This window comes from Pan paniscus, chromosome 2 (assembly GCF_029289425.2).
Source record: "Pan paniscus chromosome 2, NHGRI_mPanPan1-v2.0_pri, whole genome shotgun sequence".
Taxonomy (NCBI): Eukaryota; Metazoa; Chordata; class Mammalia; order Primates; family Hominidae; genus Pan; species Pan paniscus.
In genome coordinates, this window is record NC_085926.1 from 51105710 (window position 1) to 51122467 (window position 16758).

The 16758-nt window shown below is 41.6% G+C and overlaps 1 protein-coding gene across 9 annotated transcripts in view; it reads left to right on the forward strand.

Moving 5' to 3' along the window:
- Positions 1-16758, forward strand: part of DOCK3 (dedicator of cytokinesis 3) — a 711442-nt gene that overhangs the window by 448034 nt on the left and 246650 nt on the right. The window lies entirely within an intron of this gene.

Here is a 16758-nt window from a genome sequence, read left to right on the forward strand (position 1 = left end):
GTTTTCTCTTGCCATTTCTAAGCCTTTGAGATGAGGAATGCCTGTACCAGAGAGTGCCATTCCTAGATCTGGCCCTCTGGACATCCTTCCTCCAGCCCAAGAACCGCACCTGTGTATCCTCATCTCAGTGCTGCCAGCATTATAATGTTGTACTTTGGAAATTGATATAGTTTTCTCTAATATGAGAACGGTGCTGCTATGCAGTAGTACAGGGTCCTTTGTCTCAGTGACCCCTCACAGACCCTGCAGGGCTAGGCTGTCCAATACAACTGAATTGTTCTATATATGGGGGCTTTATGGTAGCCACTAGCCACATGTGACTGTTGAGCACTTGAAATGTGGCTAATGTGACTGAGTCTTTAACTTTATTTAATTTTAATATAAATAGCAATTTGTGGCTAGTGGCTACCTGTTGGTTAGCACAGCATAAAACCTGGTAGGCTGAATGATCTGGTAAGCTGATTGTGCAAGGCCATGGCAGAAAGGATAGACTGAGTGCACAGAATATCAAGAAGAAGGAAAGACATGAAGCAAAAGAAGAAAATTAAGAGAGTTCTTTGAAGTCTGGGTATATCCATTTGTGCACATTTATAAATATGTATGATTTAGAGAGATGTAGCTATTTTCAAATGCTTTATTTCTTTTTGATCAATATTAAATCTTATTTTCACCATTCAGATACTATATCTTGAAAGACAGTTGGAATGAGTACAGATTTTGGAAAAGCCAGGCTTAGGCTAAAATCTTGTCTCTGTAGCTTATTAGCTACAATACTATAATACTGTTTTAAAAGTAATGCCATAAGGCTGGGTGTGGTGGCTCATGCCTGTAATCCCAGCACTTTGGGAGGCTGCGGTGGGTGGATCACCTGAGGTCAGGAGTTCGAGACCAGCCTGGCCAACATGGTGAAACCCTGTCTCTACTAAAAAAAAAAAAAAAAAAATTAGCCAGATTTGATGGCTTGTTCCTGTAGTCCCAGCTACTCAGGAGGCTGAAGCAGAAGAATCACTTGAACCTAGGAGCCAAGATCACGCCACTGCACTCCAGCCTGGGCAACAGACTGAGACTCCATTTCAAATATAAATAAATAAATAAATAGCCATAATTTTTTTATATTAAGAGAGAGTAAAAAGCAATTTAACATAGTTCAGTGGACATTCTTATATTTTCAATGTTTCTAAAACCTAAAAGTTGTTAAGTACTAAAAATTTGAAAGCATTTAGGAACTTTCTTTGCTGTTCTTCCCTGAAGTTGTTCCTGAACTTCCCAGTTGTGTACTTTAAAAGCCTAGAAAATATCTAGTAAAATATCTGACAAATTTAAATATTAATGTGGCTTTCAGGTTGGCTCAATTTTCTAGCTCCTATTTATAAACAACCTATATTTTTCTATTTCCTCTGTGTGTGTTTAGTTTCTGTAAGCTCTGCCTTTCTCATCAGGATTCCCTCATTTTGGACTAAGTCTGTGACAAGCTCTATCTTGTGCTGTGACATGTAATATCATATTAAACAAGCAAGACTTTGCCTCATTGAGGCACAGAAACAGCAGCAGAAATAGTGAAAATAACAAGTTAATAAATATAAATATGTATATTCTGGTATTCTTAGAGGACTTCGATAATCACAATAGGACAAATATAGAGGAGTATGTATGTTACATGGCAAACTATAAAAAAAACTTAAATACTCTTATATCTTGTTTTATGCCAAACAGAGAAAAACTTGTATAGTGAGTAAAGGAATGCAGTTAAAAAGAACAAAAATGTTCACATTGTGGCAAGGAACTGGAAAGCACAGAACAAGAGTATCAATACCAGTATAGGTAATGAGGGAGAGTAACAAGATCAGGAAGACTGTCAATATTATTATTACTAAGACAGTGTTTTTACATGAGGCTTTAAGAAAGCAAGCACATTTTAGCACTTGTTTAAATCTTTTCAGTTTACATAGTAAATAAATTGGAAAACAATGAATAGGAAAACACTATATCGTGTTATCGGTGATTTGCTCTTAAATGTGTTGTTTTCTTGTGATAGTGCTAGGTTACATATTTATCTAAGTACACTCAGACTGAGAGGATAGTCTTTTGTACACTTGATGAAGTAATTCTAAACTAAATTGGTTTCTTCAACCTTCATTCATTTATTTATCTGATCATTATTTCAGCATGCCATTCAAAACTGCTAGGTCTGGGTTTCTCTTGGGAAGTCGCAAAGGGCCTATGTAGGAAAGGTGCATTTTTCTACACCAGGCAAAAGAGTTTTTCCTCAGTAAGGAGAAACAGCTGCTGTTCTATTAGTAACATTGCTTTTTTGGCATCGGGGGCCAAGCATGATTACTTCTCTCTGTAAGTACTTCAGACTACTTAACTTTCAGCTGAGGAATATAAAATGTACACTTCTTTAGTCCCCATGGGTGTGATTAGCAAAACACATGGAAGGGAAGGTCAGTCTTCTCATCCTCCAGCGTCCTCACGTGGGCACACACCTTCCTCAGAAGCATTATGACCTGAATGTTGGAGACAGCAAAGATGAACTGACTTAGCATTGTGCTGTCCTGTCATCAGAGCCTTGCCCCCATTTATTCATCTACATGCTTGTTATTGTTAGAATTAGGAGCCTGATCCTGGGATAAGAGCAGAAATTATTAGAGTGAAAACAACTGTTTGTAGCTCACCACATTAAGCTACCATTTAGTTAATTTTCATAAGTACATGATTTCTTTTTTTAACATTTAAGTTTAGGGGTGCATACACAGATTTGTCACATAGGTAAACTCATGTCATGGGGGTTTGCTGTACAGATTATTTCATCACCCAGGTATTAAGCCTAGTATCCATTAGTTATTTTTCCTGATCTCCCTCCTTTCACCTTCCAGTAGGCCCGTGTCTGTTGTTCCCCTCTGTGGTAGGGTTCTTATATATATATATATGAGTTTATTAAGTATTAACTCACACGATCCCACAATAGGCCATGCGCAGGCTGAGGAGCAAGGAGAGCCAGCCCGAGTTCCAAAACTGAATAACTTGGAGTCCCATGTTTGAGGGCAGGAAGCATCCAGCTTGGGAGAAAGATGTAGGCTGGGTGGCTAGGCCAGTGTCTCTTTTCACATTTTCTTGCTTGCTTATATTCTAGGTGTGCTGGCAGCTGAATAGATTGTGCCCACCCAGATTAAGGGTAGGTCTGCCTTCCCCAGCCCTCTGACTCAAATGTTAATCTCCTTTGGCAGCACCCTCACAGACATACCACGATCAGTACTTTGTATCCTTCAATCCAATCAAGTTGACACTCAGTATTAACCATCACAAGTCCACCCCTTGTCAACTTGAACCCATACACATCTCCTGAGATCATACATAATCTTTTAATAAAGACAATAATAAGGTCATAATTAAGCCCAACATAATACAACTATCCTTCACACAACCGGAAACGTACCAATCCCCAACCCAAATACTATTACATAAAGTTAACAATACTTAAATGCTGATGTTAAGTCAATAAATCTTATGTCACATGATAAAGGAGAAAGGAAATAAAATGAAGATGTTTTCTTAGTACAAGTGTATACATGCACAAGTGTTTTTAACAAAAGAAGGAGGAAATACTCATGACAATTACAGTCCTCGTTTCTGCAGCTGGTCATGTGGTCATAGCTGGTATTGATGACTACCTTCTTCTATTACCCATTCTGTATTCCCTTTGCCTTCAGCAAGCACCTCAGCAGGTCATGGTTTTTTTCCTGGTGGAGTGACCCAAACCTTCATTCCTGAGGGGTCTGGGCCATTTGTAGTCCTGCCTTCATTGGGCTGTTGTAGTTTCCCATTGACCTTAATCACAGGGCATGGTAATACTAAGAGATGCCCTAATGGGTCTCCTGTATTCCATGCTTACTCTTCCTTACTTCCATTGTGGAGCAGTAGACTGATTTCATCTTGATAGTCCAGGTCAGTCACCTCAACCAACACTGTAACTCCCTTCTTTGCATGTTGACTTAAAGGTAGGAGGATCCCAAAGTGTCCAGGTGGCAATCTTAACTTCAGTTTAATGGAATCATTGTGTCTTTTGATAGCAGCGTTCCTTCCTCTGGAACTAAGACCTCTAGGCCAGCAGAATGTAATGCTGCGGGAACAAGAAGCAAAAATTTTGCTAGTGGGTCACTAGGGGTGATGGTGAGTGGTGCCACTTCCACTTCTGCCCCTTGATTCCTGGACCTGTGAATCCTGGCTATGAGAGAAACTGTACCATACATTGGATTTTGATTCAGAGCATACATGGCCTTCTAGAGAACTTTGCCACAGCCCTGCAAAGTATTGTCACATAGTTGGCATTGTAATTGTGACTTCAAAAGGCTGTTCCACTGTTCTATTGATCCAGCTGCTTTAGGATGATGGGGAACATGGTAATACCAGTGAATTCCATGAGCATGAGCCCACTGCCACACTTCTTTAGCCATAAAAGTGAGTGAATTGGTCAGAATACCATGACGGTGGATGAGGCATTCCGTGAGTCCATGGATGGTGGTCTTGGCAGAATCATTGCTTGCAGGATAGGCAAACCCATATCCAGAGTAAGTTCTATTCCAGTGAGGACGAACCTCTGCCCTTTCTGTGATAGAAGAGGTCCAATATAATCAACCTGCCACAGCTGGCTGATCACCTTGAGGAACGGTGCCATATCGAGGGCTCAGTGTTGGTCTCTGCTGCTGGCAGATTGGGCACTCAGCAATGGCCGTAGCCAGGTCAGCCTTGGTGAGTGGAAGTCCACGTTGCTAAGCCCAAGTGTAACCTCCATCCCTGCCACCATGGCCACCTTGTTCATGGGTCCATTGTGTGATGACGGGGATGGCTAGGGAAAGAGGCTGAGTGGTGTCCACAGAATGGGTCATCCTGTCTACTTGATTATTAAAATCCTCCTTTACTGAGGTCACCTGTTGGTGAACATTCACATGGGATACAAATATCTTCACAGTTTCTGACTACTCAGAGAGGTCCATCCACATACCTCTTCCCCAGATTTCTTTTTCACCAATTTTCCAATCATGCTTCTTCCAAGTCCCTGACCATCCAGCCAAACCATTGACTACAGCCCATGAATTAGTATATAATTGCACATCTGGCCATTTCTCCTTCCATGCAAAGTGCACAACCAGGTGCACTACTTGCAGTTCTGCCCACTGGGAAAATTTCCCTTCACTGCTGTCCTACAGGGATGTCCTAGAAAGGGGTTGTAGTGCTGCAGCTGTCCACTTTCGGGTGGTGCCTGCATATCGCACAGAGCCACCTGTGAACCAGGCCCTAGTTTTCTCTTCCTCTGTCAACTGATCCTGGGGCACTCCCCATGAGGCCATCAGTGCAGGCTAGGGGAGAGAAGGCAGGGTGGCAGGAGTGGAGACCATGGGCATTTGAACCATTTCCTCATGTAACTTATTTGTGCCTTCAAGACCTGCTCAAGCCTGATCATGTATATTCCACTTCCATTTGATGATGTAATGCTGCTGTGTATGATCCCCTTTATGGCTAGATGGGTCAGAAAGCACCCAGCTCTTGATAGGCCATTGAGGTCGCATGGTGACTTAACCCATAGTCAAACGTTCAGTTTCCACCAAAGCCCAGTAACAGGCCAAGAGCTGCCTCTCAAAAGGACAGTAGTTATCTGCAGAAGATGGCAGTGCCGTGCTCCAGAATCCCAAAGGCCTCCGCTACGATTCACCTAAGGGGGCCTGCCAAAGGCTCCAAACAGCATCCCTATCTGCCATTGACACCTCAAGCACCATTGGATCTGCTGGGTCATATGGCCCAAGTGGCAGAGCAGCTTGCACAGCAGCCTGGATCTGTTGCAGAGCCTTCTCCTGTTCTGGACCCCACTCAAAACGGTCAGGTCACTTGATAAATGTGCCGGAGTAACACACCCAAATGAGGAATATGTTGCCTCCAAAATCCAAGTAGGCCCGCTAGGCATTGTGTCTCTTTCTTAGTTGTAGGAGGGTCCAAATGCAGCAACTTATACTTCACCTTAGAAGGAATATCTCGACAAGCCCCACACCACTGGACTCCTAGAAATTTTACTGAGGTAGAAGTTCCCTGAATTTTGTCAGATTTATTTCCCATCCTCTGGCACACAAATGTCTCACAATAAGTCCAACGTGTTTGCCATTTCTTGCTCACTGGATCTAAGCAGCATAATGGTCATCAATGTAATGGACCAGTGTGATATCTTGCAGAAGTGAAAAGTGATGAAGGTCTCTCCAAATAAGATTATGACACAAAGCCAGAGAGTTGATATACCCTTGAGGTAGGACAGTAAAGATATATTGTTGGCCTTGCCAGCTGAAAGCAGATTGCTTCTGGTGGGCCTTATGGACTGGAATGGAGGAAAAGGCATTTGCAGAGTCAGTGGCTGCATACCAGGTACCAGGAGATGTGTTAATTTGCTCAAGCAATGAAATCACATCTGGTAAAGCAGCTGCAATTGGAGTCACCATTTGGTTAAGCTTACGATAATGCACTGTCATTCTTCAAGATCCATCTGTCTTCTACACAGGCTAAATGGGAGAGTTGAATGGGGATGTGATGGGAATCACCACCCGTACATCTTTCAAGTCCTTGATGGTGGCACTAATCTCTGCAATCCCTCCAAGGATGCAATATTGGTTTTTTGTATGTTTGTTTGTTTGTTTGTTTTGAGACAGAGTCCCTCTCTGTAGCCCAAGCTGGAGTGCAGTGGAGTGATCTCAGTTCACTGCAACCTCTGTCTCCTAAGCTCAAGCAATTCTCATGCCTCAGCCTCCCGAGTAGTTGGGACTACAAGTGCACGCCACCACACCCAGCTAATATTTTGTACTTTAGTAGAGATGGGGTTTCACGGTGTTGCCCAGGCTGGTCTCAAACTTCTGAGCTCAGGCAATTCGCCCACCTTGGCCTCTCAAACTGCTGGGATTATAGGCATGAACCACTGCACCCGGGCACAATAGTTTTTTAGTTTACTATTTGTCTAGGTAGAGGCCACGCTAATGGCTTCCATCTGGCCTTTCCCACCATAATAGCCCTCACCCTACCAGTCAGGTAGCCAATGTGGGGGTTCTGCCAGCTGCTAAGTATGTCTATGCCAATTATGCATTCAGGCAATGAGGAAATGACCACAGGCTCAGTCAGGTGACCCACTGTAAGTCAGACCTGAGCTAAAACTCCATTAATTGCCTGACTTCCATAAGCCCCTGCATTAACTGGAGGGCCACAATGACATTTTGGGTCCCCTGGAATCCACATCAGCTCAGAGCCAGTGTCTAGTAGTACCCAAAATGCCTCATCATTTCTCTTTCCCCAGTGCACAGTTACCCTGGTAAAAGGCCGGAGGTCTCCTTGGGGAAGGATGGGAGAAAGATTCACTGCATAAATTGTTGGTAATGTAGTAGGGTCCTTCTTTGGGGGTACCTGGCCTCCCTCCATTTAAGGGGTTCTAGATCTGTAAACTGGTTCAAGTCTGGAAATTGATTCGGGGCCATGATTCTCTGTTTTCATAATTCAAACAAGTCTTTTGTCCGTTCAACCTAGAAATTTTCTGCTTGTATAAATTAAGTAGGAATGCAGTAGGCTTCCTATCAACTTAACCTCTAGGAACACCATGATTACTTAGCCAGTGCCAGAGCTCTACATGAGTCAGACTATTCTGATTGCCACTTTGCCTCCGCTGTCCATTATGGTAGGCCCATTTTGCCTGTGACAGTTGAGTGCTGCCACCTGGCCCCTGCCACCTTGGGATCCAGTTATTTCCATTGTATTTAAATTTTGTGGTTGAGTGACTGTGGTTCCCACTGTTACATCTGGCATACAGAAAAGAGCAGTTACAGGGCTCTTCAAATTATAGGGCATCTTCAAAATGCAGGTGTTGCCCTCACAAATCTGTTTTGCAAGGCATTGGTCAAGGGTATGTCTTCTGGACCCTCCCAGCTGGGATGAGTAGGTCTAAAGTGATTAATCCATTCCACCATCCCAATCTCCCTAAGCCTTTGGATCCCTTCCTCTACATTAAACCAAGGGAGATCAGGCATTTCCTCTCACAGTGGACCATCTTTTAATCCATATTTCAGCTAACCAAATAAACTATTAGAACCTTTTTTAACTCCCCAAGCTGCAATATTAAATGCAGAGTCCCTACTTAGTGGGCCCAAATCAATAAATTCAGCCTGACCCAACTCTGTGTTTCTTCCACCATTGTCCCAGACCCTTAATATCCATTCCCATCCTGTTCTCCAGATTTCTGTTTATATAAATTAGAAAACTCAAGCAGTTCTTTTCAAGTGTAGCACACCTCCTTATGAGTCACACTCTCAACCTCACCTCTAGGGGCCCGCTGGGACTTTAGCCTAGTTATAGGTCTAGAAGCAAACAGGGGTGTTGGGGTGGGTTCTGAGGAGAATCAACATTATCTTGCCTGGCAACTGCCTCAGGAGATAAGACTGTCACTCAGGGCAGTCATAGCAGATTTGAGGCTCCGTATCTGCTTCTGAAGCTGGGAGATGGAATCCCTAAGTTCATCATTTTCTTTCATCACTTTGTCCACCAAACTTAGGAGCGACCAACCAGCTTCATTATGTTCCTGTAGAGAAAGAGCTGGAATTGTGGAAAAACAGACACAAGTTCTTATCATGCGAGTGGCTGTTCTGCAATGAAATATGCATGCACAGCCTTGCCAGGTGTCTACTGTTAAAGTGAGGGCATTTATTGGAAAATAATGGGACCCTGCAACTTGGAATAGGGACATGTGGGAGGACCCTGATGAAGCGAGGACCCTGATGAAGCTGGGGACACTGAGTTTGAGAACTCTGATGAACCTCTTTTGCCAGAAAGAACACTGTCCCCATCCCCAGTCATGTCAGCATCCCCTCCCCGGCCCAAGCTGCCATCAGCCTTTCCACCTTTGTCTGAGGAGATACATGCTGTGCTGCCTGAGACAACACTGATGGCCTCCCCTGAGGCAGTTGCCAGGCAGGATAATGTTGATTTTCCTCAGGACCCACCCCCAACACCCTTGTTTACTTATAGAGCTGTAACTAGACTAAGGTCCTGGCAGGTCCCTAGAGGTGAGGCTGAGAGTGTGACCCATGAGAAGGTGCACTACACTTGAAAAGAACTGCTTGAGTTTTCTTTATTATTATTATTATTATACTTTAAGTTCTAGGGTATGTGCACAACGTGCAGGTTTGTTACATATGTTACATGTGCCATGTTGGTGTGCTGCACCCATCAGCTCATCATTTACATTAGGTATTCCTCCTAATGCTGTCCCTCCCCCCTCCCCCCACCCCATGACAGGCCCCATTGTGTGATGTTCCCCACCCTGTGTCCAAGTGTTCTCATTGCTCAATTCCCACCTATGAGCGAGAACATGCAGTGTTTGGTTTTCTGTCCTTGCGATAGTTTGCTCAGAATGATCGTTTCCAGCTTCATCCACGTCCCTACAAAGGACATGAACTCATCCTTTTTTATGGCTGCATAGTGTTCCATGGTGTATATGTGCCACATTTTCTTAATCCAGTCTATCATTGATGGACATTTGGGTTGGTTCCAAGTCTTTGCTATTGAGAATAGTGCCATAATAAACATACATGTGCATGTGTCTTTATAGTAGCATGATTTATAATCCTTTGGGTATATACCCAGTAATGGGATTGCTGTGTCTAATTTATACAAACAGAAATCTAGAGAACAGGCATGGGAATGGATATTAAGGGTGTGGGATAATGGTGGAAGGAACATAGAGTTGGGTCAGGGTGAATTTATTGATTTGGGCCCACTAAGAGGGAAGGGTGCAGGATTGAGAAGGAACTTCAGAGATGATAGAATGTTCTTTCATCACCCAGGTACTAAGCCTAGTACCTAATAGTTATTTTTTCTACTCATCTCCCTCCTCCCACCCTCACCCTCAGTGGGCCCCAGTGTCTATTGTTCTCCTCTTTGTGTTCAGGTGTTCTTATCATTTAGTTCCCATTTATAAGTGAGAACATGTAGTGTTTGGTTTTCTGTTTCTGCGTTAGTTTGCTAAGAATGATGGCTTCCAGCTCCATCCATGTTCCTGCAAAGGACAGGATCTTGTTCTTTTTTATGGCTGCATAGTAGTCCATGGTGTGTATATACCACATTTTCTTTATCCAGTCTACCATTGATGGGCATTTAGGTTGATTCCCTGTCTTTGCTATTGTGAATAGTGCTGCAATGAACATATGCCTGCATGTGTCTTTATGGTAGAATGATTTATATTCCTTTGGGTATACACCCAGCAATGGATTGCTGGGTGAAATGGTAGTTCTGTTTTCTGAAGACCTGATAGGGGCTGTATAATTACAAAAATGTTTTTATAATTACTTGAGAATATGTAACAGCAGATTTACTCATGTGTCTGTTTTATCTTAGACAAAATGGAAAAAGCCAATTTTCTGGGATTATTTGCCATTCAAGTTTCTGCTTGTTCTTAATCAAGCAAATCATTATCTATGTCTCTTTGGTGGGAATGTCATGAACTTCAAACAAACTGTATGCCTCCAGAAGAGCTGGAGTGGGTACATGGCATAGACTTTCTAGTTGGAAGAGTCAGAGTACATGTAGGTAATAGGAATCCTGGAGATAGATTTCTTTCATGCAGCACCTTTAGGAGCCTGTGCCACACAGACACTCTTCATCTCTGAAGCAAGATGTGGCTTGCAGCATTTCCCAGGTATATTTTCCCATGGAACCGAACTTTCCACACCCCAAAACTTTTTTTCAGTACTTATTTCATGAGAGGAAATAACAGATAAAGCATGGGCTTTGAGTTCAAACCTTTCCAGATTTGAATTTCAACTTTACTACTCTCTACTTTTTCATCTCAAGCCAGGAACTTTGCCTCTCCAACTCTCAGTTTCTTCAGAGGTAAAATACCTGTTGTAAAGATCAAGAGCAATTAGGCAAGAAAAGAAATACTTAAAACAATGCCTGGTGTGCAAAAAAACACTCACTCAGTGGCTGCTGTTGCAGCTACTACAGCAAAATAATCAATACCAGAGCTGTATCTCCCTCTCACATATTTTCTCTGACTTTCAGACATGGGTTTTTAGCTGCCTGTTTTCTGTTCACGTATGTGTTCCACAGAGACCTCGAATTCAGTATGTATACCCAAAATTTATATAATCTTCTTCTGTATCTTCTCTGGTTGATATAACCACATCCAGTCAACTGCTAAATCTGGTCAGCTGTGTCTCCTAAATAGATCTCACATCCATTCACCTCTCCTCAGTTTTAAGACTGTGTCATAGTTTGCCTGGGCTGCTACTGTTGTCTCTCTGGAGTTCTTTCTATGTTACCAACCTGGCTTCTGCATTGCAGCCCAGATGCTCAGTCTAAACACTTAGGGGATCATGCTGCTTCTCAAGTTTGAACTTTCAGAGCCTCTCTAAGGCCCACAATACGGTTTTTCAAACTTGCTAGCCCTAATACCAGTTGAAGTCCTTAAAATTATAGATTCCTGGACTGTCTCCGGGAATCCTTTCCTCTAGAGATTCTGATCCAGATGATCTTGGGTTTGGCCCAGGATATTTCCATTTTAAGTAAGCTGCCAGGTACTACTAATGGTAGTCAAATTTGGAAATTCTTCACACGTAAATAATCCACACTGTGTTGCATGGCACCTCTGGCCAGCTATCCAGTACTCTTTTTTTAATTTTATTTTTATTTTTATTTTTATTTTTTTGGAGACAGGGTCTCACTCTGTTGCCCAGGCTGGGAGTGCAAGGCTGCATGCAGCCTTGACGTCAGCAGGCTCAAAGCAATCATCCCACTTCAGCCTCCTGAGTCGCCAGGGCTGTAAATGTATACCATCATGTCCAGCTAATATTTAATTTTTTGTAGAGACAGGATCTCGCCATATTTCCAAAGCTGTTCTTGAACTCCTGGGCTCAAGTGATCCTCCTGCCTTGGTCTCCCAAAGTGCTAGGATTACAGGTGGAGCCATTGCATGCAGCCTCTAGTACCCTCTTAACTCATGCTCTGAGCTTCCCCATACAATAAGCTACATCATCCTTTAGAAAGTCTGCACTTTGCACTCTCTCCTCCTGGAATACCTTTTTCTTCATCTCTAATTACCCCTTACCAAGTGGCAAAAGCCTTGCAGTCTTTCAAGAACCTGTTCCAGTACCTCCTTCAGGCAGCCTACCCTCAATCCAGTAGTTTGTCGGTGCCCCCCGCCACCTTTTTTTTTTTTTTTAGATGGAGTCTCGCTCTGTCACCCAGGCTGGAGTGCAGTGGCACGATCTCGGCTCACTGCAAGCTCTGCCTCCCAGGTCATGCCATTCTCCTGCCTCAGCCTCCTGAGTAGTTGGGACTATAGGCGCCCACCACCACACCCGGCTAATTTTTTTTTTGTATTTTTTGTATTTTTAGTAGAGACGGGGTTTCACCTTGTTAGCTAGTATGGTCTTGATCTCCTGACCTTGTGATCCACCCGCCTCGGCCTCCCAAAGTGCTGGAATTACAGGCATGAGCCACCGTGCCTGGCCTTGTCAGCCCCTTTCTATGCAATTATAGCATTTTCACATCGTGGTGCAATTTGTGGTTTATGTGTGTCTCTGTTCCACCAGACTTGAGGACAGGAATTATTTCATTTCTATAGCCTCAGCATTTAGTTCGGTTTCTGCAAAATGATAGAAGTTAGTGAATGTTTGTTGAAAGAATAAAAGGGAAAGAGGAAGGCTAGAAAGAACCCTTGCATTATACCAGTAGTTACAAAAATGTTACTTGGAGTCCTGAAGTGTCTCAAGGAGAACTGGTGGTCAGAGTGGAGGCCTAACTATGGAGGATTCCTGCATTATCCCCCTTTCCTGAAACCCTCACCTCTGATTCAACCCAAGAAAATCTGCTTCTTAATTTTTTATATGTTGGTGAACAGAGTAAGTTTCTGTTGAAAAGAAGAGAAAAGCTGACACTATGTATACATATGTAACTAACCTGCACATTGTGCACATGTACCCTAAAACTTAAAGTATAATAATAATAAATTAATTAATTTAAGAAAAACAGCTTAAAAAAATAAATTTGGAAACCATAGCCCTGGACCATCATTTGCCTTTATAAAACCCCTTTTTTGTGTGTATTTCTGCTTTCTGTGCTTTAAAATAAAGTGGGAAAACTTAAAGAATTTGAGAAATAAAGCCAAGTGATCTAAATTGGAAAATGAATCTATGAGGGGATATTAGATATTTCCTACTCTGTTGGGTCATACAGTGTAGTATAACCTTGGGACTACTTGCTTATTTTCAAGCACCTGGCAGGTTATCATGAGAGAGATGCTAAGCAGTTGGCATCCATATTCATGGAGGACCGAATGAGGAACATAAAGATTAAATTGAAAAAGTTGGGAGAATTCCTCTAAATTTATTTGAGAAAACTGCTTCCGTTTCCAAAACAGAGTCTTTAGGATGTACCCTCGTTGAGGATAAGAAACTCGTCTCTGCCTTAGTGCCTGGCATGGGCTGATACCTCATTGGCAGTCACCAAACATTTGTTGAAGGGATGCATGAATTGCCATCAATGAAGGCATGTACAAAACGCAGTGCCATCCAAGAATTACAAATCTCAAAAAAGGTAGTTATCTTAAAATTAAGACACCATTAGACTTGTCACAGATTGAAATTATGGGATTCATTTGTAAGAACTTGATCAATAATATGAAATTAATGTAACTTCATATGCTATATGTCTATAGTTCATCATCATAAAAACAACTAAAGGTAGAGTAGTTGTCTTGTAATATTGCTTACTGAAGAGTAAGAATTAACCATCTCTTTTTCTCTTGAAAGAGATCAGATAGTAACTTAGAAAGATGGTTTCTGATTCATATTAAAGAATTACTCATATAGAGGTGTGAGTGTTTATGAAGTCTCATGAGTAAATTTGACTCTCTTGGCCACAGTTTCTGTTACACCTTTGAAGAATACGAGTACTTGCTCTTGCTCTAGTTGCCAAGTAGATTCAATCAGCATTTATCCAACTATGTTTCTACAGACTCCATTGCCTTACACAAAAGTGGGTTGTGGGGTAAAATGTCACCTGTCCCCTCAATTCTTAAAACATATACCACCAGTTTAAGCCTCTGAAAAGTCCTAGAGGGTAGAAACCTGTCTGTGTTCAATACAATATTTCCCAACAATATTTTGCCACTTTTTTTGTAAAACAGCTATTGACAAATCATGGGAACATTGGATAGATTATTTGTCTTCAAATAGTTTGAATATTAATGGAAAGCAGAATTTATTTATCATACCCATTGTAGAAGCTAGCAAAATATATAAATAAACGGGTATATAAACAGGTGTGATAGATAAATGAAATAATTATGTGTATGCCCAAAGGCCTCTGAAGTGAAAAAAACAGTTATTTTGAGTGTTAAGAATTGTCAAAAAGGCCAGGTGAAACTAGAGTATGAAAGTCTTGAGGAAATGTAAAGCTCAGGTTGGCACTGTGAGAACTAAACTCAAGGGCTTCCTTTCATTATTGAGGAGAAAAAGGAAGTTCCTATGTTCTGATAGAGCCAGCAAGCGTATTTACCTAGATATTTGCTTCATCTACCATTTTATTTTTGGACAAGACCTTGGTGTAAGTCCCTCCAAATAGTACCCTGCTATGGGCAGCTCCATAAAGCAGCCTGTTGGGGAGGTGTCTGCTTTTGAGAGATTCACAGAGCGTATAATGTGAGGATGAGAGCAATTGTATGTTTTCCTTCCGAAGAATAGTACAGAAGTTATGATAGATTCTCTTGAAAATCCATTCGAAAGACATAAACTTCCTGAAACCTACTTTTATACTCATGTATCTGTGAAGGCATATTATCACATTATCAGATAATTGGGGATTGTTATGTGCATGGTATACATATTAGTTAGATCAACTTCTGTAACAAAAAATATATTATGGTTCAAACACAATAAAAGTGTATTTTCTTGCTTTTATAATAGCCCTGGGTGGGTGAATTTGCAGTTATTAAGGTAGCCTTCATTCACACATTCATTTAGGGACCAAGACTAATGGATAATCTGCCATCATCAGTACATAGCACCAAGGTTGTACTAGGGGCATCTTCACTCCAGGTCTCTAGAAGGGGAAAAAGCATGAAGGCACATATATAAGAATTTTTTAGGACTAAGCCTAGAAATTGCACACATCACATTCATTCACATTTTGGTGTCTAGAATTCAGTCACATGGCTCCACTCAACTGCAATGGGGGGGCTAAGATGTATACTCTAGCTGTGTACCCAAGAAGAAACAGAAAACATGGATTTAGTGAGCATCTGGGGGACTGTGTCTGTCACAACATATTTGATGCTTGTTGGTCCTTTGTCACCAAATTAGAAGATTGATTTGTGCTATCTCATTTGCTCCCTCCTGGCTCATGGATGTTTCTGCATAGTGTGATGGTGATGTACCCGTCCATTTTATGGTGACCCTCATTAGCAAACTTCCACATACCACACAGAAGTTCTTCAGGAAATTTCCACCTTTTTTCATTCAATATTTGTTGAGCACCTATTATAGGGTTGGGCTCTTAGAAGTACTAGAGGTACAGAGGGGAACAAATGTCCTTATCCTTGGGATTTTATTCTCTTGTGTAAGAGAAAGACAATAAACAAAGAAAGAAAATAATTAGTTTGTGCTACATGCTGTAAAAAAGTGAGTAAGTAATGGGAAGAGGTAAAGGAGTACTGCTCTTGCCAACATATCAAAGTTGGCTTCTCTAGGAAACTGGCATTTAGGCTAAGATGTGAAGGATGGCAGTGAGCCAGCCACTTGGGCTGAAAGAACAGCATTCCAGAGAAAACAACATGCACAAAGGTCCTAAGGCAAGAATGAGCTTGGCATGTTCAAGAAACTTGTATCTAGGACACCAGTGTGTGTATGGAGAATAATCAAGAAAGGCTCATGTGAGATGAGATGGGGCTGTAAGATAGGCCGAGTCAAGTGTTTCACACAAGGCCATGCAGATCTTGGAGAGTTTACGTGTTATCTGAGAGTAAGAGTAAACCACAAAAAAGTTTGTTGTTTGTTTGTTTTCTGTAACAGCCTTTTGTAATATAATTCACATACTATAGAGTTTACCCATTCAAAGGGTACAGTTCAGTGGCTTTTATTATATTAGAGTTATGCAACCATTTCCACAGTCCATCTTAGAACAGTATCAACTCAAAAAGAAATCCCATACCATTTAATAGTCACTCCATTTCCTCCAAACCCCCAGCCCTAGGCAAACACTAATCTATTTTCAGTCTCTGTAGATTTGCCTATTGTAGACATATCATAAAAATGGAATCATACAGTGTGTGGTCTTATGTGATTGGCTTCCATTACTTAGAATATTGTTTTCAAGGTTCATCAACATTTTAGTATGTGTCAGTACTTCATTACTTTTATGGCTGAATAATATTTTGTTATTTGGCTATATCTACCACATTTTATTTATCCACTTGTCAGTGGATATTTTGGTTGTTTTCACCTTCTGGCTATTATTAATAATGCTATGAACATTCATGTACAAATTTTTGTGTGACCATATGTTTTTATTTCTCTTGGATATATACCTAGGAGTAGAATTTCTGGGTCATATGGTTTCTATGCTAACCTTTTGAGGAATTTCCAGACTGTTTTTCCAAAGTGGCAGTACCATTTTGCATTCCCATCAGCTGTGTATGATGGTTCCAATTTCTCCATTTCCTTGTCAGCACTTATGATTATCTAT